Here is a 24,153-nt window from a genome sequence, read left to right on the forward strand (position 1 = left end):
TGGGTAGTTCCCAAGTTTAGGTGGAGAGCAGCTCTAGTAAGGAGCACCCTGCAACACCAGCGACACTCTAGATTTGCTCACCTCAAATGTCTGTTTATCTAGCAAAGTTTTTAAGCATTGGATCAGCACAGTGCTATCCACGCCGAGCTAGATAGTGACAAAGTCTTTTGCCATTTATGCGGCACTCTAACCCTGAAAGGGATTTGTTTTGACTTATACTGGGTGCTCCCTTGTGTCTGGACGAAGCTAAACCTCTCTGATGAGCTCTAATGAGAGCGAAACACGTGTCAGGGGTTGCTTTTACTCATTCCAGGTTGGCTTGGATGGTATTTTACCAGTCCAAAGCTGTAATACTGTGCCTGGAATAGTAAATGGCTTTTGTCATTTTACAGCTCGGCAAGGTTGACACTGTGTCAAACCTATGCTTAAAGACTTTGCTGTACAAATGGCAAAAGACTTTGTCACTATCTAGCTCGGCGTGGATAGCACTGTGCTGATCCAATGCTTAAAAACTTTGCTAGATAAACAGACATTTGAGGTGAGCAAATCTAGAGTGTCGCTGGTGTTGCAGGGTGCTCCTTACTAGAGCTGCTCTCCACCTAAACTTGGGAACTACCCAGAGTTCTCTATTCTCTTTTTTTGCATAATTTATGCGGCACTCTAACCCTGAAAGGGATTTGTTTTGACTTATACTGGGTGCTCCCTTGTGTCTGGACGAAGCTAAACCTCTCTGATGAGCTCTAATGAGAGCGAAACACGTGTCAGGGGTTGCTTTTACTCATTCCAGGTTGGCTTGGATGGTATTTTACCAGTCCAAAGCTGTAATACTGTGCCTGGAATAGTAAATGGCTTTTGTCATTTTACAGCTCGGCAAGGTTGACACTGTGTCAAACCTATGCTTAAAGACTTTGCTGTACAAATGGCAAAAGACTTTGTCACTATCTAGCTCGGCGTGGATAGCACTGTGCTGATCCAATGCTTAAAAACTTTGCTAGATAAACAGACATTTGAGGTGAGCAAATCTAGAGTGTCGCTGGTGTTGCAGGGTGCTCCTTACTAGAGCTGCTCTCCACCTAAACTTGGGAACTACCCAGAGTTCTCTATTCTCTTTTTTTGCATAATTTATGCGGCACTCTAACCCTGAAAGGGATTTGTTTTGATATATATATATATATGTATTTTTAGCTTTGAAAAATAAAATGTACTTACTGATTAATTACATTTTATTTACTTTACCACCTAATATGTTCTGAATTTAAAAAAAGTACATTTAAGGCATTTTTAAAAACAAATATAAAACTTTATAAAAATTAAGTTAAAAACATATCTTTTAGGCATGTGTGTTACAAATTAAATAAAAGTAAGGATGGTTAACTTTATTTTTAAATCATAAAAATATAAAAGAAACATAAAATAAATAAGTATTTGTAAATTAAAATAATATTTGTTGTAACCTTCTAGTTCATTAGCTCTATACGTTCCCAATATTAACTATTTAAAATTAATTTACATTTATACTTTACATCAAAATAATGTAAGTATTTTTTAAATAATAAACTTTAATAATATTTCTTATACTTTCCTTTATGGAGATCTCTGCCAGGATGGCGGAGATCTCCACAAACAGGCAAAAAGTTACTAACGACAATTTTACTGTTGTAAATTGGGTTGAAAGAGATTCCACACCCACATTTGAGGGCATGGAGGCTCTTGAGCCTACATCTAGGTGTCAATTTCCACTTTGAAATTGTAAGTAGAAAAAAGTGTAGATTTATTTCTAGGTATAGAGGTAAATCACATTTGAGTCTACCTACTCAAGTAAAGTTTACATTGTGAATTGTCCCTATAAGGTTTTTCTTCAGTCAAGTAAATGAAATGCTTTTGATGATCATTCCTCATTGAGAAGTCATGTATGGATAGTGAGCAGCATGAAAGTCTTTGGATATCTTTGGTTGTCTTTATTTAGGGTGAATCCACAATCGCTTTGACATTTTTAGGGCCCGGGGCTATCTTTTCTAGGGAATTATATGCACTTAGGGGTAATTTAAAATCTTATAGTTAAAGTTAGAGATATACCTGTTTAATTTTGAGTGCGAATTGTGGAAATGTAGAACTTCTAATGTAATTGATACATGTTAGAAATATCCACCTCTCATCTGAAAAGATGGGAATATTGGATAAGTATGACAAAAATCACTTTCTTTCAATCTTAAATACATAATGTGTGAACATATATGTACCCTGTACGTGTGTAGCTGTATTGATATTCAAGTGGCTATTCTTGGTCTTTACGAATCACCCTTTTAAATATGAGGAGATTGTATGCCTCATGAAGATCTATATTTTCGCAATGTATTAGCAGAATGAACTTGATCCATTAATGCATAAAGATAGGAAGGAAATAGCAAATAGAAATAGTGACATTGCTTTCTTCCCAATAGTTGATAGTGGACCAGAGCTTCCCAACTTTGCTGGAAACAAACAAGAATGTGAGGAACAAATTAAGCTGGTAGCCAGATTCAAGTCTAGGTTTTCCCTAAATACCCTTCCATATAGAGTGTGTAAAAGCAGTGTATGTGGAATATCAACTCCAGGAGCTGGTGGATAGTAAAAGTATAAGGTCAACACAGAAGAAGGACCCCAGATTATTTATTCTAAACATATATACAATTAGTCTTGCAGACATGACACATGTTTATATACATACAATCTTTTATATCTTGTATACAGTCTTGGGAAGCAATGCTGGCCAAGCATGCATCACAGAGCATTATAATCCATTGGGTCAATGCATTTCAGAGGTATGTTTCACTAGTCATGGCAGATGGTTGCTGTACTTCAGTTATTGTCTAATATGCCCTTTGATTTCTGAACATCTTATTTTAAAAGCTAAGAGCAATCATAGATGTCTCTATGGCAAACATCACATTTATTGGTAGAGATGAGTAATGAAAATTCCAAAGCCTGTCTCTAGGCCTCTTTCAGCATAGATAATAACTGGAACAGAATGAGGCATCTAGCCCCATGAACATTTAGTCATAACCGTCTATGTCTTTTACATTAATTTCCTTTCAATATTAAAGGTCCTCTCACATCTCCCAGGTACAAATTGTAAAGTAAGGAATGGCTTTCCTGAGCAGCATGGTTCAATTAAACTGAAATTTTCGTTTAGGAATTGAATTTCAAGTTTCTTTCAATCAGCTAATTTTTTCTTTCCTATATGCTGGGGTATTTATAAAAAAAACAAATAAAATGAAATCAATTTAGGTCAGAATATTGTAGTCAAATATGCTGTAAAGGTATTTCTTTCATGCTATCCTGAAAGGTTTTGTAAAGAATGGGGTACATACTTATAAGTATGTCTATAAATTGGAGGCTTTCAGAACTCCTTTTACTTTCCCCTCCTATTTATCGCATTCAGCAACACATTTAGTTATGGCTTTAGAGCTCATCTTCCAAATGTTTATATAAAAGTGGCCCATATCTAGTTATTGACATTGGTAGAACAAATAGCTGGAAAATTTAAGTTTTCCAATCATCAAGTAACCTCCACTAAATCACAAATATCGGCTATTATATCGAAGAACGAATGAAAGTTGATAGTGCAAAAGGAGGTCTAGAACAGAGCTCATAATCATTGAGCAGGGTATAGTGTACACTCTTCTGTATTCCTGGCCAGTGATGCTGGTCTTTTTGTCCTTCCCAGTAAGTACAATATGCAGCCTGGAATTACAATTGATCAAAAACACCTTGCAGTCCATTGGTTACTAGGTGATAAAACAAGAGGATGATCTCCACCTTACTCCTCATCATATAACTATAAGATCTTGAAATACGTTTCTTGATTCTCTAATCGTCATTTAATGATGCTTAGGATGGCACATCCAAAATCCCACAACTTATGCAGACTGTACACCAAATGTCTGGAAAACAAATAAGAACAGATATTTACCTGAAGTCTGTGAAAGAATAGGTGGATGCAAGAGAGCTCTGAGCACTGAAAGATGTTGGAGCATGGAGGAGGATCCAGATCTCTTGTGGATAACAATAACCTGTATGTGAAGCTAAAAGTTAGCTGGTCAGAGGCACCAGCATACTCTCCTGGATGATGTGAGTCCTACAAATACATATATCATAAATGTTAGATCTTTAATTATAGAATCCAAATAACACACTTTAGAGCTAGGACTTTTCAAGGCATTTGTCTGTGGAATTGGGGGTCGGGTGCCTGAGATGAGGGTGTTCAGAACAAATAGTTTAAAGATTAGTTGTTAGAAATAGGGTCTCTAATTGGTAGTGATTTGCACCCTGTCCAAGTAGGGACCCTCAGTCTAGGCAGGATAAAGGAGTCACACACCTAACATAACCCCTGCTCACTCCTTTGGTGGCTTGGCACAAGCGGTCAGGCTTATTTCAGAGGCCATGTATAAAGTATTGTACACACACACACACACACACACAGAGTAACACAGTGAAAACACCATAATAGTACTCCACACCAGTTTAGGAAAATAGCTAATATTTGCCTGAGTAAAACAAGATCAAAATGACAAAAAAATCCAACATACACAAGCAAAGGTATGAATTTTTAAACATGAAATCCCAATAAAGTGCTTAGAAACACAATAGCTCCATCTGGGGCTATCACACTGTCGTTGATGGAGTTGTTTCCAACAGTCTCACGCCACTCGCGAGGGAGTGTGGCACTGTTCACGGAGTAGCATGGACCACCAGGTACAATACCTTTTAAGATGATGAACGGAGTTGGGGAGGTGAGACGTCGCTGGAGCCAGTGTAGCGTTGCTTCCTTACTGCTACCAGAGAGGTGAGGCATTGGTTCCTTACTGCGAGGCAGTGGAGGTGAGGCGTTGGTTCCTTACTGTTGCAGGGGAGGTGATGCGGCATTGGGTGTGAGGCATCAGGTACCTACAATCCTGCGGGGTCAAGGAATCTGGAGGGTCAAGATGCGATGGGGCAACCTCTTGGGTCCCAGTCACACGTCGGGCCACAGGTGCTGCAGCAGAGTCGGGTGTCACGGACGTCAGTGACACAGCACTCAGGACTCACAATGTCGCTGGACTTCAGAGGTGCTGCGGCAGCTTTGGGCCACCAGCATCGGGTCTGTGACGTAGGTCACAGTCGTTGTACTTCAGCAGGAACCAAGGCTTCAAATGCAAGCAGCAGCGCGGCGACGGCCAACGGTGCCGGTTCTGGAGTCATCTGGAGTCATCCAGAGTTGAGGTGCCAGGTTCCTCTTGTTTTTAGGCCAGCTTTCACTCCAAAGGGCCCAGGAACTGGAATGGGTACCACCTGTTAAGTCAGGGTCCTCAACATGAGGAACAGAGGCTGGTAGGTGACGTTTTTGCTGTCCCTGAGACTTCTTAGCAGGAGGCAAGCTCAGTCCAAGTTCTTTCAGAAACTTCACAAACAGGATACACAGCAAAGTCCAGTCTTTGCACACTCAGGAAAGGGGCAGTACTCCTCCTCACAGCTCTTCATGTCTTTTCCTTGGCAGATGTTCCTCTTCATCCAGAAGTGTTCTGTAGCTATGGGGTCAGCAGTCCACTAAGTATACTTATTTCTGCCTTTGAAATAGGAAAACCTCAAAGGAAAGCCTTTGTAGTGCACAAGACCTTGCCTTTCCCTGTCCTGGCACCAGACACACTCCAGGAGGTTGGAGACTGTATTGTGTAAGGACAGATACAGCTCTATCCTAAGTCTCGGCTCCTCCCTCCACTCTGGCCCAGGAAGACCCATCAGGATAAGCAGGACACAGAGACCCCAAATTCCATATCTTAATCTGCCCCCAATGAAAATTTTCACTTAAAGGATACTTTAAGGCAATCACCATGTTATACCATGGGAGAGATAAGCTTTGCAATAGTGAAAAACAAATTTAGCAGTATTTCACTATCAGGACATGTAAAACACCTGTAAAGTACCTGTCCTATCTTTTAACTACATTGCACCCTGCCCACAGGGCTACCTTGGACCTATGTTAGGGGTGACTTACATATAGTAAACGGGAAGGTTTGAGCCTGGCAAGTGCACCCACTGGCAGTTTAAAACTACCCATACACACACTGCAGTGGCAGGCCTGAGATGGGTTTACAGGGCTACTCTTGTGGGTGGCACAACCTGTGCTGCAGGCCCACTAGTAGCATTTGATTTACAGGCCCTGGGTACCTCTGGTGCACTTTGCTAGGGAGTTACTAGTAAATCAAATATGCCAATCGTGGATAAACCAATTACCAATCCAATTTAGACAGAGAACACTTGCACTTTAGCACTGGTCAGCAGTGGTACAGTGCCCAGAGTCCTAAAACCAGCCAGAGTCCCTCTCAATGCGCTGCTAATTACCCCACAAATTATGGCACTCATGACATCTTTGATAACATCACTGATAATATCAATGTAATAAACTACTTGGCAGGGGTGTGAGTTACAGTTCACTTAGGGCACGAGTTATAGTTACTTGAGATAACTCTAACTGGTGAATTTCTATGGTTTTGTACATTTAAAATGTGAGCCTAACTAAAACAGTCCTGAAACCTTTGTTTTTTAAGTGAATTTCATTGTTTTTTTTAAATTCTGTTTCCTAACTATAACATCCCTGTAACCTTTGTTTTTTTTCAGTGAATATATATATATATATATCAGGACAGGGTGGCTCCTCTGCAATGGCAGAGGAGCGTCACCCCACTGGCTAAATATTTGAATATCGTTTTATTTTTCTGCCTCTGGCTCAGCCAGCAGGAGCAGGGTGGGCAGGGCTGGGCCACAGGAGGTGGGAGGAGGATGAGGAATTGTGTGCACGAAGTGCAGCCGTCCAAACACACATGCACTTTTAGGTTTCTCCAGCTGCACAGAAAAAACTCACAGGCCACAAGGTTGTGTCTGAGCGGCAGTGACTGCGACTCAGACCAATCCAGATGCTGCTTTCATGCTAGCTTTAGCATAAAAGTAGCGTTGGCATTGCTGGGGAGCCTCTTCTGGTGTCCTAGCAAATGCTGGGGCACCAGAAAAGGAAAGGAGGACGAGCGAGATGGCAGGAGACGATGGCGCAGGGGACGAACAGTTAAATATATTTTTTTAATTTCATGTAGAACCCTGTCCCTATCGTCCCCGCCCCCTCTCCTTGATATCTGCAGCAGCTGCCATTGAGATATATCTCAGTGGCATTCTCCCATTTGTAATTATAGTTAGCTCTGCTTTTCCATAGGAAACACCTTTTTGCTAATAACTTTGACTCTGTTTGTTGAATATTCACAAAACTTTCCAAAAGGGTACTCTTTGTTCCCTAGTTTGTTTGAGGAATGTTTTGTGGTGATCCATCAAGTAGCTGCTGAGAAAAAGAGGGGGTCACAAAATGCAAAATCTCCATGCATTTTGCATAGGCTTTTTTGGAAGGTGATAGCGCAAAAACTGCTGAATGGAATTACACCAGATTTGACAGAAAGCTATATCTTGGACCACAACACAAGCTTTTTGTGATTTGGTGTAAATTCATTCAGTAGTTTTCAAGAACTTAAGGTAAACAAATATTTTTATATCTGAAAGAATCTTGATGGGCTGGGTTTGAGGGACCCTTGCAAAAAAAAAAAAAAAGAGAGCATTCTGATTAGCCAAAGGGGCTTGTTTTTTCTCTTGGGTCTCCTTGCTTCCATGGGAGTGCACTCCCATGGAAGAGCACTGTGATTGGGTGGCCTTAGCATGAGGATTTTTTTTGCAGGCAGCCATTAGAGCACTTGAGCACTTAGTCCCCTGTCCTAACGTTGTTGAAAAAGAAGATATAAGGGGGCAGGGTAGCGATACCCTGCTCAACTAGCCCTTCTGTGTCAACATTTAAAAAAAAATTTTAACAGCCCACAATCCAGTGGGAGTCCCGCTGGATTGTGGCTTTAAAAAAACACATGAAGAAAAATGCTGACCAGCATTCTTGATTTAAATCATTAGACGGCAGAGGTAGGCCAAGGCTCATGGGTGTTTATTGTGAAATATTTGGGAATAAGGGGCATGAGTGTCCCCTCCCCCCCGTGCATCTGTTAGGCCCCAGGGGCCTCATCCCTTGGGGCTGGATCTTAAATACAGGGGAAAGAAGTGTGTGCCACCCACCCTTCAAGCCTGTTAAGGTCCCAAGGACCCCATCCCCTGGAGCCAATGTTTAAATTAAAGGGGTGAGGACATGTGCCCCCCAACTTGAGCTGTTTTGAGCCCTGGGGACCCCATATATTGGGGCCAGGGAAATCATTGAATGAAGAGGGGCCTCTTTGTCTTCATCCTTGTGCCTGTTAAAGCTCTGCAGCCCCCATCCTCTGGGACCACTACACTAACTGTGACTCAGTGAGACCCACCTTCAGGACACAGTTCTTCCTTACCACAGTAGTGCAGGGAGATAAGGTATGTCTGCTCCCACCTGGTGAGAGCTTTAAAAATACTGCCACCGGGTTTTTCCTCAGATTTGTCCCTCCTGGTGTGAGTCACAAAAAATACCTGCTCTCAACGAGCAGGAGCAATGGTGTCTCCCAATGCCCCCAGGCTACTAAAGGCTTGGGAGTGAGGCTTTGAGCTTGGTGGTGGCCCTGGAATAAGAAGGGACACCACCTTGCCTTTTTTAATGTTGTTAGGGGCTGCAGGGAGCCAAGCAGTCCCCCAGCAACATTAAGAAACAAACAAACAGTAAGGGGCTCATTACGAGTTTGGCGGTCCCAACGCGGTCTCCCCCATTACAAGATTTCCACCGGCCTGACCTGGCTGACTGGTGGAAACCTTGAAATAGAGCATTCCCATTGGTCTGACTGGTGGGAACAGTGCTCCACAATAGCTCTTGTCTCCCTTAAAGGAGCTGAGTGCTATCTGGTAGCACAGAGGGGGCCGACCAGCACTCTCGGACTGCACACTGTCTGGTGCTGAGCAGGGGGGGCTGCACTGCCCATGCCGTGGGCAGTGCAGGGGCCACTCTGTGGCCCCCTGCACTTGTTCTCCACCAGCCTTTTCATGGTGAGCAAAACCGCCATGAAAAGGCTGGCAGAGAACATGGTTGTAATCAGCAGGGTGGTGCTGAGTTCAGCGCCGCCCTGGCTGATTACAACCAAGACCTCCGTCAACCCATCTGGATCATGGCTTCTGATAGAGACGGCGTCGGTTGGCAGTCCGACCACCAAACTTGTGATGTGGTGGTCGGACCACCACACCTGCGGTGGTCTGACCACCACCGCGAGGCTGGCAGTCTTGTGACCGCCAGCCTCATAATGAGGCTCTAAGTCTCCTGGGTCATTAAATCCATGAAATCAAGAGAACTTACCATATTTTTTTAATCACTCCTACCTTGAGCTCCATGCTGTTTAGCTGGAGTGCAAGGCCGTTTGTGGCTGTTTTTAGAATTTTCATTATTTTGGGGGGCAAAATTGTTACAAGAAACACTCAGAGACATGTTGTTTTCTTTTTTTTAAAAAGTTTCTGTTTATTTTAACATGTTTCACCTACAAAATGTAAGAATAAAAACTATGTTAAAATAAAGACTCACAAATGTTTTTGTATTAAAACTTTATTAAACATATTTATGATAATCAATATTAATAAACATTGCATTGTGTGAATTAATGAGATATACATCAGATTAAGTATATTGGTGGTTTTTGGAGAAAGATGATAAATCTGCTTTATATATATTTATATTGATATGCTCACCCCTTTATAAAGCCAGTAGGCTCACTTTTTAGATTTTGGTGTTGTGACTCTTTGACTGCAAGACTAACCACGCAGTACACATGCCAGAAGACCGTGCATAGTGTGGGTTTGGCTACTCGAAGGCCAGGCTCTGCAACCAACCCCACACCATGCATGGCCGTGCGTAGTAAGTTTTGAACCGTTTTAGCTAGAAACATTTTTTTTTGTTAAAATCTAGAGATTATGCAGCCGATGTTGGCTTATGTGGCAAATGTGGTAAATCTGTAAATATGCAAAAATCGATTTGCCCGCACAGTTGCATAATTCCAGTGGCCCTGCTGTAATCTCTAGTAACCATAACTTGTGCACCAAAGTAGAAGTCATACCCTTGCAAAGCACTGCTAATTACTGCACATATTACATCACTCATGAAATATTTTATGCCACTATTGATGACATCAGAACAGCATCTGAAATTACATCTTTAATGACAAGACTGTGCATGCCAGGGGCATGAGTTTTAGTTACTTTAGGGCACAACTTATAGTTACTAGCGATAACTATAGCTGGTGAAGTTCAACTTTTTTTTTTTTTAGTTTAACTCTGTGGTCAGTGCACTGACATTTTCACCCAACTATAACATTACTTTAACCTTTGTTTTTTTTGTGAAGATATATATAAAATACATATATATATAAAATACATATATATATATATATATATACACATGCTCAGTTTAAGCTAAATACCTTTCAGAAAAGAAATCCATTGTATTTTGGTAGTTCGCGATATTGTGTTATACTAGGTGCATTTGAGGATTTTTGGATTTTCCATCCATACTTTGATTAGTATTTCTCTCCTGCTCAAATAAACTCTACTAATAATATTGAAAATCCTGAATTTTATAACATGGGTCCCACGAGCTCTATTATCCATCGGATCATTGGGATGATATCCTTTCAAAGTGGATTTTATGATCCAGTGACACTTTGCTGCTCAGAAATACAATCTAAAGCGGACCAACTAATGTCTGAAGGTGTAACACCAGTGTGGCATATGCCCTTAAAGCACCACGGTGGTAGTTATTATCCATTACAGAAAAACGTGTAGAATTTGACATGTCCAACAAGACATCAACACTCAACTCTGTCTTTCAAATTAACCCTTTTAATTTTAATTTATTTCTCAAGTGGACTTCATTATCTTCATTAGGCTGTTGCCTGTTGCTGCTCAGTATTATAATCTGAAGTCCAAGTGGCCCACTGCTGTCTGATGATAACTTCAGTATATTGGTGGTGTCACACTCTGGCCCTGTAGTGTTGGTTATCACTCTTAGTGGGTATATTTTAAGACTTTGATGTGTCTTTCCAGACGCCGGCCACTGTCAGTGCCCTTTAAAAGGACTCTCTATCTACATTTATAATAACTGAATTTGAGAAGATGGTCTCAGCGGGCTGTATTATTCGCTGCATCAGTGGGCCGATGTCCTTTCTAAGTGGACTTCTTGAACTTATTGTTTTGTGTCCTATTGCTGATCAGTAATGTAACCTTGGGTGGGCCCACTGCCTTCTGAAGGTGGTGTTTTGCCCCTGTACGCCTTGAAAAGTGTGTTGGCAACATAGACCATCAGCACACCCACTGACGGTCTGCACTTCGCAAACCACCTTTATGGGGCCACCTGCTTGATACTTGAGGACCTTGTACTATAAATTTGTGAACATCAAAAACCTTTAAAATGTGCCTTTTCTACCCGTGTCTTTACAGGGGTATGTTATCCTGCCCTCTGGGTTTTGCACCAAAGTATCTCTCTGTCGCGTCACAAACACACAGCCATATTGGCATTGACAAGTAAGACCATCATTCTAACTTGACTTTCATGGGGCACTTTTTGCCTCAGTCTTATGGCTTCGTGGCGCCAAAAAATCACAGATGTTGCTATACATTAACTCAGTGGTACTCACTTAATCATGCTTTGAAAGTTACCCCGCCTGAACTTCAACCTGTGATCTCAAAGATGCAAACACATCTCTGCAGCCGGCACATTGACCTATGGAGCTATCTTATCCGTTCCGTCGCCAGTGGTAAATGTTGCTGCTACTGGCCACGTCCCTGAAGATGATGGCCAGTTATCCCTTTGCTGATGATCGCCCAGACTTGCCGCTAATGGCAGTAATGGGTACGTCTGCTGATGAAGGCTCTGTAATGAGCATTGCCTTTCGAGGCCTATGCTCCCGCCATTGCTTTTGCTTCATTAATGCCTGGCGGAGCACTTTGCGGTGATTGATTTCAAGGAAAGTGCTTTGGCATGGAGGACAGCTGCTTCTGCTGTGGAATCACCAGTAAGTAACAAATTACTTTTGCAACAAAAATTAGACCGGCCAGTCAGTCGTCAGACTGATTTCTGTGTTGTTTGCAGAATGTCATTGTGTTTCTGACAGGGAAGCAATTGTTTTCTGCACACGTTCAATCAAAATGGGATTAAGAAGGAGGCAGATTTGTAATGCTGTCACTGTTAACATTTAGATTTCCCATTCTCTAGGACTTTAAATTGGATGGAAAAAAAGTGTTGGAGGGCGGGGTCTCAAAGGGGTGTGGCCTGTTTCATTAAGGCTATGTCTTAAACATGTCTACTAAATTTCTGTGCTTCCCATAGTGTGCCACCCAACCAATATTTCAGTCCTTCTCTGAGCTTTCTGTTATTGCATCCAGCTATATAACACAAATTACACACAGCCAGAACTGTTGATTTTTCAATGGCTGTCAGCTATTTATGATAAATGAGTAACAACGATATTTTTGTTGTAAATAATATTGAAAATCTTTTATTTCTGAAATGGTGTGACTGTAAACTAAACATTCCTGAGGTCTGTGGAAGGGGCAGTGGTCTTCGGGGCGTCTGTCACTCCTGTCTCGCTTGTGTTAGCCACGTGTGCCCTTTCTCGTGCCACAGTCCTCCATCTACGTATCTCACACCTCATCTCTTTCCTGTTCAGCGCCCTCTTTTTACTCTCTCCGGAATGCACTTTCCTTCATCGCCCCCCACACAGCGCACCCACTGACCTGTGAGCACGAGCTTTTGTTTTACTTTCGCCTTGTCACTGTGTTGACAGGCGTGACTCTGCGCGCGCTGCAGGGAGGCCACCCACTGTGTGTCCCAGTAAAATGGGCAATATAAACGGGAACTAAATAGCTGACATATATCGACATAGCCTTTCCTATATTTATTGTTCTTGCCATTAAAGTCAAGGACATGAATACAGGGCCCGGTAGGAATTGCGAGATGGAGAAGTTCACCCTTTTCCAAGTGTTCTTGTGGAGCAAATTTGGATTTTTAAAGTCCGAAATGTACTCTACTTGTAAAATAAAGAACTGGGCAGATTCAGGACTTTTTGTGGCCTTTGTGGGATGTTCTCTCTGCCCAGAGAAATTAACGAAGCACACGACCGGCGCCTACTTCTCCCGAAGTGAGGCGAGCTCGTGAGTGGCGAGTGGTCCTAGCTCATGGCCCCTGCAAACTCACGATTGATGCGACAGATGTCACAGTCCACCTGCCAAGGAAACACGGCTGATTAGTTCATCGCCCTCCCTCATCTTCCAACAAACTGCATATATGGGCATCATTCTAATCACCATCTAAGGACAGTATGGGCTTATGCAGTCACTCGCTCCCTCATTTACCCACTCACTTCTACTTCCATTCACTCACTGATTTACTTCTTCACTCAATTGCACACCAGCTCACAATGTCCCTGTTCTGTCAGTCTGCTAGAAGCCTGTGCTAATGGCTCACTCTCAATAGGCCCGGGAGTCTCTAAGTGGCTGAACGCTATCACAGCGCCCCCCACCCCCAGTTTACAGATACTCTGATATGGCGTCTTGCACGGCTGCATGTAGCTGGACAGGGTTCAGTTCCTGTCGTATGAGACCGTAGGTCCAAGAAGCCTATTGGCAAGTGAGGGAGGTGGTTCTGGTCAGCCGGGGAGCTCCTGGCTGGCGGTACGTGTGAAAGGGAAGGGATGAGGTAGGGGTGGGCTGCGGTGCGGTTTAGGCATTCTGCGGATAGCAAGTGGTGGGCTGTGGTGAGTTCCTGAGTGGCTGTTTGTGGCCTGCTTGACAGTGCAAAGTAGGCTCCTGTTGAGCCGGTGGTTGGTGCAATATGTGCTGGAGTACCATCTGTGCTGGAGTACCATCCAGGAAGTACCGCCTGGTAAACCTGGAGCTCGGCGACTCTGCCTTCAGCTCACCCCAGGCACAGAGAAGCAGTCCCGGAGACAATTACGAAGAGCCAGGGCACCAAAGACAAAAGAAAGCCTGTGGCTGGAGGTGCCTGTTATGTTCTCGTTGTGTATTAAGTGTTGTACCCATCAGTGTCAGGGTGGTAAGGTTCAGTGGTCATGAGAGAAGACTGTGAAAGAGGACATGGGAAGAAGTAGACTGCCATGGGCTTTAATGCATGATGTATGTATTTAGTCCTCAATAAGTTATCTACGTGACTTCATCTTGGTTTTTAACTGTGGTGACCGCATGGAGTTGTGGGTATTTTCAGGGGAGTATAGTCCATTATCTTTCGATTAATGATCCTCGGTTCACTTTGGACAAATTGAAGAAGTTGATAGAGGAACGTTTTTGTTACACATCAGAGAACAGTTAAGCTCCACCCACATGAACATGATTTGGTGGAAAGTTGTAATCACATTTTGGGAAAGACTCTGCCAGTGGTATTTCGAAGAGTTGTAGCATGGAAGGAGGAAATGAGTTGGATGTTTTGGCATTACTGAACACCAAGACCGAGTGCCTCGTTTGAAAGTGTGTCCTTGGATGGGTAGGTGTGGGGTAAAGAAAGTACATGGCGAAGATGTCAGAGAATGAACAAAAGGAGTATCAACAAAGACAGGAAATAAAACTGGGCTGTGTTACTCAATTTTTGAAGGTGGGGGACTAGGTATGTGTCAAGTTAGGAGAGCAAGTCAGGAAAGAGGAATCACCTTTCACTTGTCCTTAAAGTGAACAACCATACTATGGTTTTGGATGGGGGTGAAAAGTGGAATGTTGTAATAGTGGTTTAGTGCTACCTGAAGACAACTGAGGGGTTGAGTCTCGCAGAAATAAGTGTCTGGTGTTCAAGAAAAGAGGGTGTGAGATAAGAGTTTAGTGGGACGAATATCATGATGGGCCTATAAAAGTACGACAGTTTTGTAAGAAAGTTGTATTGTCATCAACTGTGTAACCTATATGGTTTTGCCATGTACTTTATTGTGTTGATTCGTAGAGATGTAAGTATTTTTTAACTATAATTTGTTTCTACCTTAGAGAGCCCCTTTGTCACAGTGCCAAACTTCTAAGCTCATGTTCTTTTAGTGGTTGTTACATTTCAAGGGTGGTTAATGTTCTAGTCAGTGCTTAATTTGAGCCGGTGGTTTCCAGTGCTCAGCACCAGTACTTAATTGTCACATGGAACTTGCCAGCTGCCACATGGTGGTGCTGGTTTTAAAATGTAAAGATAGCCAGAACAATAGTTGTTTACTAAATTAATGTACATTGTAAACAACTAATACCTACCGCCCGTGTCATTCTTATAGCTTTGGGGGCCTCGAACACAATGAATTATCACATTTGTAGGAGTTGTGTAGGTGCAGCCACTGGCAGTGCTGACAGTGACAATACGTGATGCAAGCTGCGGTGGCCTCGCGACGAGGGCCCTGGCACGTAATTTTTTTTATTTTTTTTTTAAACAAATTAAGCACTGGTTCTAGTGGTATATTAAGTATTGTATCTCTAATTGTAAGATACATTTATTAAGATTTTAGAATATTCAAGTAGAATATCGTTGGGCTTGGTGCAAAGAGGACCTGGGGAGAAGTAAAGTGCCATTGGTGGCAGTGTATCACTTGTAATTAGTCCTTAATAAATTATATACAAACATTGTTAACTAGTGTTTCTCCAACTACCACTGTCACGGAGGTGACGTCGCATGCAACGCTGAGGGCAGATGCGGCCAAGAGGATGTGAACCGCTCGGGTCACTCCCGTATCACAGTACTTTGTACTGAACTTTGTGTGCGCCAGGGTTTGTGCTGTGGTTCCGCGCACCTTTTTACGGCGAGCTAGGCAATAGCCCAACCAGGGGTCACAGTGCTTAATTTGTAAATAAAAAGGTGCCAGTGCCCAAAGCCCTCCTCTTAAACACACGACTGCTGCAATTAAATGTGCAAACACGTAATACTGAGGCAGCATAATCCTGAAGCTATCTCAGGCCTCTTCAATCCATTTACCGCCACTCCCTACCCCTTCAGCTCACTTCTGCAGCTTTCTGCTTTCTCCCATTCTTACACTTTTTCGTTTTTCTTTTCCTCTGTCTTTCCCATATGTGTCTTTTGCTCGCAGGAAATGGTTGAGGCACAAAAATAAGTCCCTGCCCTCAAAAATAAGTGCCAGTGCTCCGCACCGGAAACAAGCACAAATTAGGCAGTGAGGGGTCACCGGGGCCAGAGTTAACCATGGGAACGCTGTTGATGACTTTTTCTCGTTTTCACAGTGCAGCCCGCAAGGCTGCATCTCCATTGGCGTTCGTCTCTTATCGGGGTCGTTTTTCTTGCCTGGTTGAATGTAAGAGGTCAGCCCCCCCTGCGTCTCGGTGTGCTCGCAGCGATGTGACCCACTTTCAAAGGCCGGGTATCGACCTCTGCTCCTGCCAGCTCCTATCCCAATGCGGCAGTCTGCCGTGTACCACGCTATCACGCATGGCCTGCCTCGATGGAGAAACCCTGGGGTTTGGCTTGCTGTTTGCATCCGGATTTGTGACCATAGATTTTCATTCTGCGTCACACTGCCAAGTGGACCAACAGTACCTGCGACACCTCTCACCAGGCCAGCCTTTTCTTTCCAACAGTTCATTGCACTCTCCGATTTGAAGGCACACTCTGACAGGGACTGAAACAAAACGTAGAGTTCAGACTGCCGGCATCTGCAGAGCGCTGAGGCACACTCGGGCATTCTAGTCACTTCAGAGGGCCCCATTCTGAGTGCCTGGTACACCCAAAGAGGCCAGGAGCGCAGCAGGGATTGTATGTGAGACCTGGTGCAAGAAAGGAAAATAGCCAATGTGGCTGCTGTCTGGGTAGTAAAGTACAGCATTGTCAGGGTTCAGTGGGTCCCTCATGGCACTCGGCCTTGGTGTCGCTGCACCTGCTGCACCAATGGTAGCTACTCCCCAGGATGAGGTCAAAAACTGAAGTTTCCACCCAATGGAGAATATGAGGTTTGGAGGCTGATTACGAGTTTCCTGGAGAGGGGGGATACTGCTGTGGGCAACTAAAGCGACCCAGTGTTTCCTGCACCAAATAATGGGCCCGTTTGTGTCTCCCGTAGATTTCAGCTACTCAAGGCAGCCAAAATGTCTGTGTGAAACAGTGAGGGAACACATGCGGGAATGGGCATGGAAGCACCAATGTCCCGTTATTTTCACCGTTCTCGTGGACTTCCCAAGGAGGCGTGTTACCTAAAAGCAACTCAATAGCGACAAATTGTTATTTTGAGCAAATTCTTCATCCTCTCCCTGTGCCTCAGTTGCTTTATCTACCAAAACTGTGCGCAGTAACAAACCCGCCGGGAGCACCCGGTGCTGACCTACTTGAAAAACTAGACGTGAACTTGCAAGAGAAGCTGATACTCCCCGTCCAATCTGGACTAGGAAGTAACCATTTTGAAAAACCGCCGGTGGTCGCAGTTTGCTCTTGATTTGGAGCACTGTGGTGGTGAGTATGGGAGGAGTTTCTTAACTGTATCCTGTGTAATTGTGTATCCAACATATACATCATTCTGTCCCTGGAATACTGGGCTAATACTAAAATGAAGTTTAATCATAAATGGCTCACACTGTTCTCCACGAGTGGTCAGTGGCGGATGCATTGGTCGGTACTGATGCAGGGAAAGAGGTTGAAAGTGCGGATGGGGCGGGTCATCACGAGAGCAAGCTAATTGCGTCCAGTTTCCGCTGCGCGTGGTTAGAAGAGGTCGACCTGACACCTGGGACCGCACACTTCGATCAGGAACTCGGTTGTCGATAGCGCTGACGGTCAATAGCGCAGCCTGTCCATCGATCTGACTATGTCACGAGGATTTGGACCTTGCCAGGCCCCGCTTCAGAAGAAAGTGCAGATGCTCGCGCCCTTGCACATTAATTTGTTGTGCTTTTGTTGGATCTTAAGCCCCCTTTGAAGAGCAAGTCGAAGAGAAGGTTCTTGTTATCCTCATTCTGGGGATCCGTTTATCCCTGAAGATAGTCAGTTTAAAGACCGAGCTGGCGGGGTGACTGCAAACGGAGGCTGCTTCCTGCTCCTTCGAAATAAGCTCTGGCAAAACCAATAAATCTGTCATCTGCTTTATATATTTATTCATGAGCACATCTTGCGCCGTGGACCAGTGCAGACCCACAGCCACTTCACTCTGTGCATAATGTGAACAGCGGGCCCAGACACAAACTTAGATTGTGCACTCTGACCTGTGTTGATATACACAGGTCAGAGTGCACAATCTAAGTTCGTACTTAGTGTACAAATATATGCACGCATACTGAGTACGCATCACCACAGTGGAATGCGAAGCTGCCCTGAGTTTTACCAGTGGCTGGGATTAATGCAAGCAATCAACCCATCACTTAAGTGTTCCTCAGTTCGTATGAAAGGCACTGCATTGTGTTATTTGTTCCATCACATGCAAGTATTCATACATTTACATGTTAGCACCTCCTCTACCTGAAAATGTGCATTTCAGACACTTCCTGTGAAGTTCTCTTTCTATAAGCTTACCCTTAGAAGAGCATATTGGTTCTCCTAGCCAGACCTAATCTGAGATTCCCAGGATGGTGTTTGACATTCCCTTCTAGTAAGGAGAGACAATGCCAATGACTTACAGGGAGCATCGGCTGTGCTTATGGTTGTCGTACACAAGTTGCAATGTTTTCAAAGTGCTGCACGTACATTTTTGGTGCGGTGGAAAAGCTTTTAGCAAAGCTGAATGCCAGAAGGACTGCCTGCTTGGCACTGATTTTGGTTTAGAAAACAAATAATCCCAAAGCAGGGGTTAGGTCCCGACAATTACATTCCCAATCCCCCTGACGCACTTTGAGGTTTCTCCTAGCAAATGTTGGGTGATATTAGGTCGAGCTTTCTTAACAGTATATGCACTGTCTTTTGTGAGGTACATAGGGACTTACCCAGAACACAGAGGGGTTTGAAGCCCACCCATTGCTTACCATTGGCTGGCTTTCCTTGTCACTCATTTGCCTGCTTCTTATTTGTGTTTCATCTTTTTGCCCATTTATCTCTCTCCCATGGAGCATTGTCTCATTACAATCTCCTTAATCAGCTGACCGTTCCTCCCACTGATTGCTTTTCAAGGACTACTTTTTCCTTTTGGGTGAAGCTCTGCATTAGAGTGTGTGTTTTTTAAAGATTTCTCCATGTATGCCTCTCCCTTTTATTGCTCTCTGTTGCCTGACTGCTCCCCCATAAGCATGCATGGTGCATGTGCTCACAAAATGATGATGTGGATGGCCGCATCAAAGGATTTTGTTTTTGTTTGTTTCTGACTTTCGCCACAGAAAAATCATTTGCAAAGCCAATAGGTCACAAATGCAAGAGCTCTTGGCTTTGCCAATGCTTGTTTGTTTTTGAAGTTTGTGATCACCAGGTGGCAATCACAAAAGGAACAGAGGTATTTCTAAAGGATTACCCTAAGTGGGTGTCACTTTAATGTACAGTTAGTGTTTGTAACTAATGTGCCACAGGCCAATGTTTTCTGACTTCTGAACCAGTTGAGACTCTGCTGCCTGAGCCCTATTGGGTCCCCCCGACTCTAAATCAGGCCGAGTGGGGCGGACTGTGAGTCTCGTGAAACGGGACCCCTGGTGACGTCTGGCACCAGTCCCATTCTAGCAAACTCTAAATGTTGCCATGTGTATGGTCCCTAGATGAAAGCCAGACATGTAAATTCAACTACACATTCACAAAAATGCCTAAAAGTAATTCAGAGCATTCACTTATACAACTCTCTGACTTACTCATGCATTCCATGTATCTGCTTCTCCAGTTCAACAATAAATTGTCAAAGCAACAAAAGGTTTCCTCTTTAGAAGGAGTACTTAAGTTTCAGATCAGTAGTTTGTAACCTTTTTGACTTCTGTGGACCTCACAAAATAACTACTGGAAACCAACGACCTGCGCTCTAATCAGCTTCTACGATTTGAACCACAAAAACAATGCACAAAATAGAGAATATGTTTACATAAAACAAATACTCAAATTATGAAACATTGTATTTAATTCACAAACCAAAAACTATAAAAAGTACTTTTAGTGGGAAGGTTGGAACTTTTAAAAAAAAATCGATTTTATTTCTAAAAGAAAAGGCAATATGCTAGACTCCAGCATATTACTTTGAATGTTTTTTTAAAACTCCTAATGCATGCTGTTTTTTTGTTGGTGCATACCGGTTCTTCAACTGAGCCCACATGCCTCAGTGCTATATTCAGTTTTCTGTATCTGTATTGCTCCCCTGAATCAAGCTAAGTACACCAACTCAGTTTTTAACCTTCAGTTTCGAATTTGTTCACATATACAGAACAATTTAAAATGTTCATTTTCGCTTTATATGTATGTATAATTTATTAATATGCTAATATACATTAATATTCTAAATAGTCACGGGCCTCTTTAGTAGTTGTTGCGTACCCCCAGGGGTTCTTGCATCCCTTCACATGGTTATTTAATGGATTACATTGCTCCATTTATGTTTCTAGGTTATTTTGTCAATAAAAAGCTCAGTGCTGCTCCTTTTTGGGTTCTTAAAACATGTTTTATGATGAATAATCCCCCCTGAGACAATACTTCTCAGTGAGTGGCACTTTCTTTCGAGTCGGCTGGAGCTCCCTTTGGTACTATATTTATATTCAGATTGGCCTACAAGGGAACAGGAGGGTTACCTTGCAGGGTTACCTGGGCATCTAAAAAACTAGTAGGTGTATCTGACAGACACAATTAAAACAGCTATCGTAGGATGTACTTTACAAAACAATGCCGAGTTTGATACCTGGAAAACCAGTAAACATAGGGTGGCGTTTAAAGAAACTAACAATTAATGAAAGACTAGCAAACTTCATTGTTGTAGGTGGAGCTTGTAGAGGCTAGACAAAAGGTGCGGAGTGTACAGAACAGAAAAGGAAGCATAAAGCATATCTAGCAATAAAGTTAAAAAGGTAATATAAAAAATAGATATTGGCATGGATAACAGAGTACCATGGTTCATCAAATTGTTAATGCTTTCCTGGCTGCATTATGTCATGTTTTGTGTCTATGTAGATTTGTCATCTCAGATTCGATCATTGGTTATAGTTGGGTGGCATTAGAGCAGTTGCCAGAATCGTACGGAGGACATACTCTGTTAATTACTAGGAGGAGTCCAAGAGTTTGAACAGCGGCCAGAGTTGTATTTTAGCATTGGTCCTCTCCCTTGTGGACATCCCAATCACAAGCACACCGACATCCATCAGATACTGACTCCTGCTGTCCCTCCACATCACCTTCAAGATTAGTAGCATCTTGAAGGCAGTAACACACCCACCTTGTATCCTTGACTAGCAGACACAACCAAGATCCTATGTGGCCTGTGCAACACATGCAGCCATCCGCAATACTGCAGAACATTGCCAGAATAGAGATCAAGCACTGCAAAAACGAGAAGACCAAAGATAAATCTCCCGCTGCACACCAAACATCCTGCACAGCATCCTGATGAAAGTCCGAATAGCAGCATGATCCCTTCTCTTCAGCAATGAAGAAAGAGCCTATCCGCCTGAGAAACATCCCTTCCGCTAGGAGAAAATACTCTCTGTATTGTCAGCACTGGACAACATTGAAGAGCGACCCTCTACCTGAAAGAAAAATGGTGATTCATAGCCTCCTGCTATATACAGCACACTATCCCTGTATTGATATGTTTGTGCTTTACAAGTACCTCATATGTATACCTACAGTTCATGTTTTCACAAAAACAGATTTAATTCCTCTTCTAGGTATAATGGGCACTTGAGATTTTGATTCCCTTACAACAGATCTGATTCATAACAATGGCAGCCTAGTCATAATGTGGAGTAAACATTTGCTTGTCATTCCTCAGTCTGTTTTTATCAATAAAGGCTATATCTCCAGAATGAGAGGACACCATACTCCTGGAATATATTGTGAGGTACAGTGGCAGTTTAAAAGTCATCTAGGTGTCACCAGGAGTTAGAGTAGGTGACAAGACTTAGAGATGGTGCGAGTGAATGAGGAATTGTGCAGGGCTCCTCATTGAGGAGTCGTTTCTCTATAGTTATGCGCTCAATGCTTTGGTAGACCTTGCAGTGGCGGCCGCCGCAAATCTCAAGTGGAGGAGCAGGGGGACAGATGAGTGGTCTGGAGGGATACAATTTTTTTTTTTAATTACCTTTTTTCCGTTGTCACCGCCATCTCCTGTGGCAATGCTCCTCTGGTCTTCTTGTGATGTCCCAGCATTCGCTAGGACACAAGCATATCCTCCCCAGCAATCCTGGCACTGCTTACATGCTAAATATAGCATGTAAGCAGCATCAGGATTGGTCTGAGTGGCTCAGAGTGCCGCTCAGACACAAGCCTGGGGTCTGTGCTATTTCTCCAGCCAGGCTGTGTATACAGTGGGGTTGAAGAAACCTAAGTGCGCATGTGTGTTTTGGCCGGCCTGAGATGCATGAGCACTTAGTGCACTCTCACCTCCTCCCCCCTCCCACAGCCCAGCTCTGCCCCACCCTGAACACACTGCTGGCTTAGTCAGCAGATGACAGATAAAACGATAATTAAATATTGTTTTGTCTTTCATCTTCTAGCTTAGCCAGGGGGGCGACGCTCCTTCACTATTGCGAAGGAGCCGCCCCTGAGATCTTGTGTTCATTGGCTAGTTTTAATTAAGTCCGGAGCCAATCAATAGTAGCCCACAAAGGGTCTGAGAATTGCATTTTTGCTAATCTTAGGGGTTAGTTTTTGTGGGATGTTACTCATGTGCTTTTACAGTCTCTTTGTTTCTTCTGCTGGAATATCCTGGTTTCCGATAGGAAAGAGTCTCTAGGAAAGAGTTAGGCTAAATGTGATTCAGATATCCCAATACTACGATTTCACTTTTTTTTTGTTTTTTGTTAAGACACTTGCCTCATTCAGTTCTCTAAAGGATTACAATGGTGGCTCACCAATAAACATCTACCTTAAAAATCTCCAGTGATTTTGAACAATTATTAAGTTTCACATAAGGGAGGTATGAAAGCCTAAGGTGTAGAAGAAGGTTAAGGGAAGCATTTAAAAAATGAAGACAATTGAGGGAAATATAAGGTGGGGAATGATCTGGACATAGAAGAGAGGTGTGAGAGGCGTGTCACGAGTGGAGAGCAAAATTAATCTCAGTTTCTTGCACGGAAGGTTGTAATTTGTTTTCCTTTGTTCCATTCTAGCTTCACAACTCATATGGGTGCAGGATCCCTCTGCCTCTTCCCAGTCCTGATCGTACTGTTAGAATGGGACGAGGAATAGCTGGACTCAATGTAATGAAGAAGATCATAGACAGGGCATTGCCAACCTATCCCTCTTCCTCGTCACAGATCTCACAGTATGATGCGACTGGGATGAGGATATGGTGGTTACGCTGTGAAAAGGATTATCATGAAAACACCTCAAATTCTTTCTTCAGGAACACTGATAGCAAACGTTTATAACTGTTTAGAAAGTGGTACCATACAGAGGCAAAATTAAATGCAAGAGAATGACTGCACTGGGACAGAGATGGCTTCAGCGTTATTACATAAATAGTAACTGTGATGCCCTAGTTAACGGCCCACTACCGGAGACTGACCTACAGCTGCTGCGGTCAAAGGGAGCCGAAGCGAAGAATTAAACAATGGCCCCAGCTTCCATGGTGTGGGTGGGGATGGTCTTTTAATTTGGCATGGACTATCACTTGTATTGTAAATCCCGAGTGGATGCTTGAATTGTGTGGTTGTAGACATCAGTTGAAAATGATACATCTGTTAAAAAAAAAAAAATCATAACGATTCGAATGGTCAGTTTAGGAAGCAATATTTTTCCTTAGAAATGTTGCGTATGATGGCATCTTATGTTACATGTGAATTTATCTACAACGAACTGATAGATTGTGGGCTCTAGGGTCTTCCCATACACTGGCCATTAAACGTCTTTCAGACCTACCTGATCAGGTAACACCAGACACTGGGATGCCTGCAAACTGTTATTTCATCTAATGTTCAGCTCAGAAATTGTGTGTGAAGATGATGATTTGTTCATGGTTGTTACCATAGCATACATTTTTGTTGTGGCACTACTGATGCCCCACCCCAATTTTATATCTCGACCCCAACGAACCCACCAATAGAGCTAAACCGCGAAGTTATTCAGTTGACTTGCCAGCT

At 43.1% G+C, this 24,153-nt stretch overlaps 1 protein-coding gene across 1 annotated transcript in view; it reads left to right on the top strand.

Annotated features, from left to right (window-relative positions):
- The window catches only part of JPH3 (junctophilin 3), a 551,692-nt gene that overhangs the window by 166,165 nt on the left and 361,374 nt on the right, over positions 1-24,153 (top strand). The gene's annotated exons all lie outside the window — the stretch shown is intronic.

Source organism: Pleurodeles waltl, chromosome 12 (assembly GCF_031143425.1).
Source record: "Pleurodeles waltl isolate 20211129_DDA chromosome 12, aPleWal1.hap1.20221129, whole genome shotgun sequence".
In the NCBI taxonomy this organism is placed as follows: Eukaryota; Metazoa; Chordata; class Amphibia; order Caudata; family Salamandridae; genus Pleurodeles; species Pleurodeles waltl.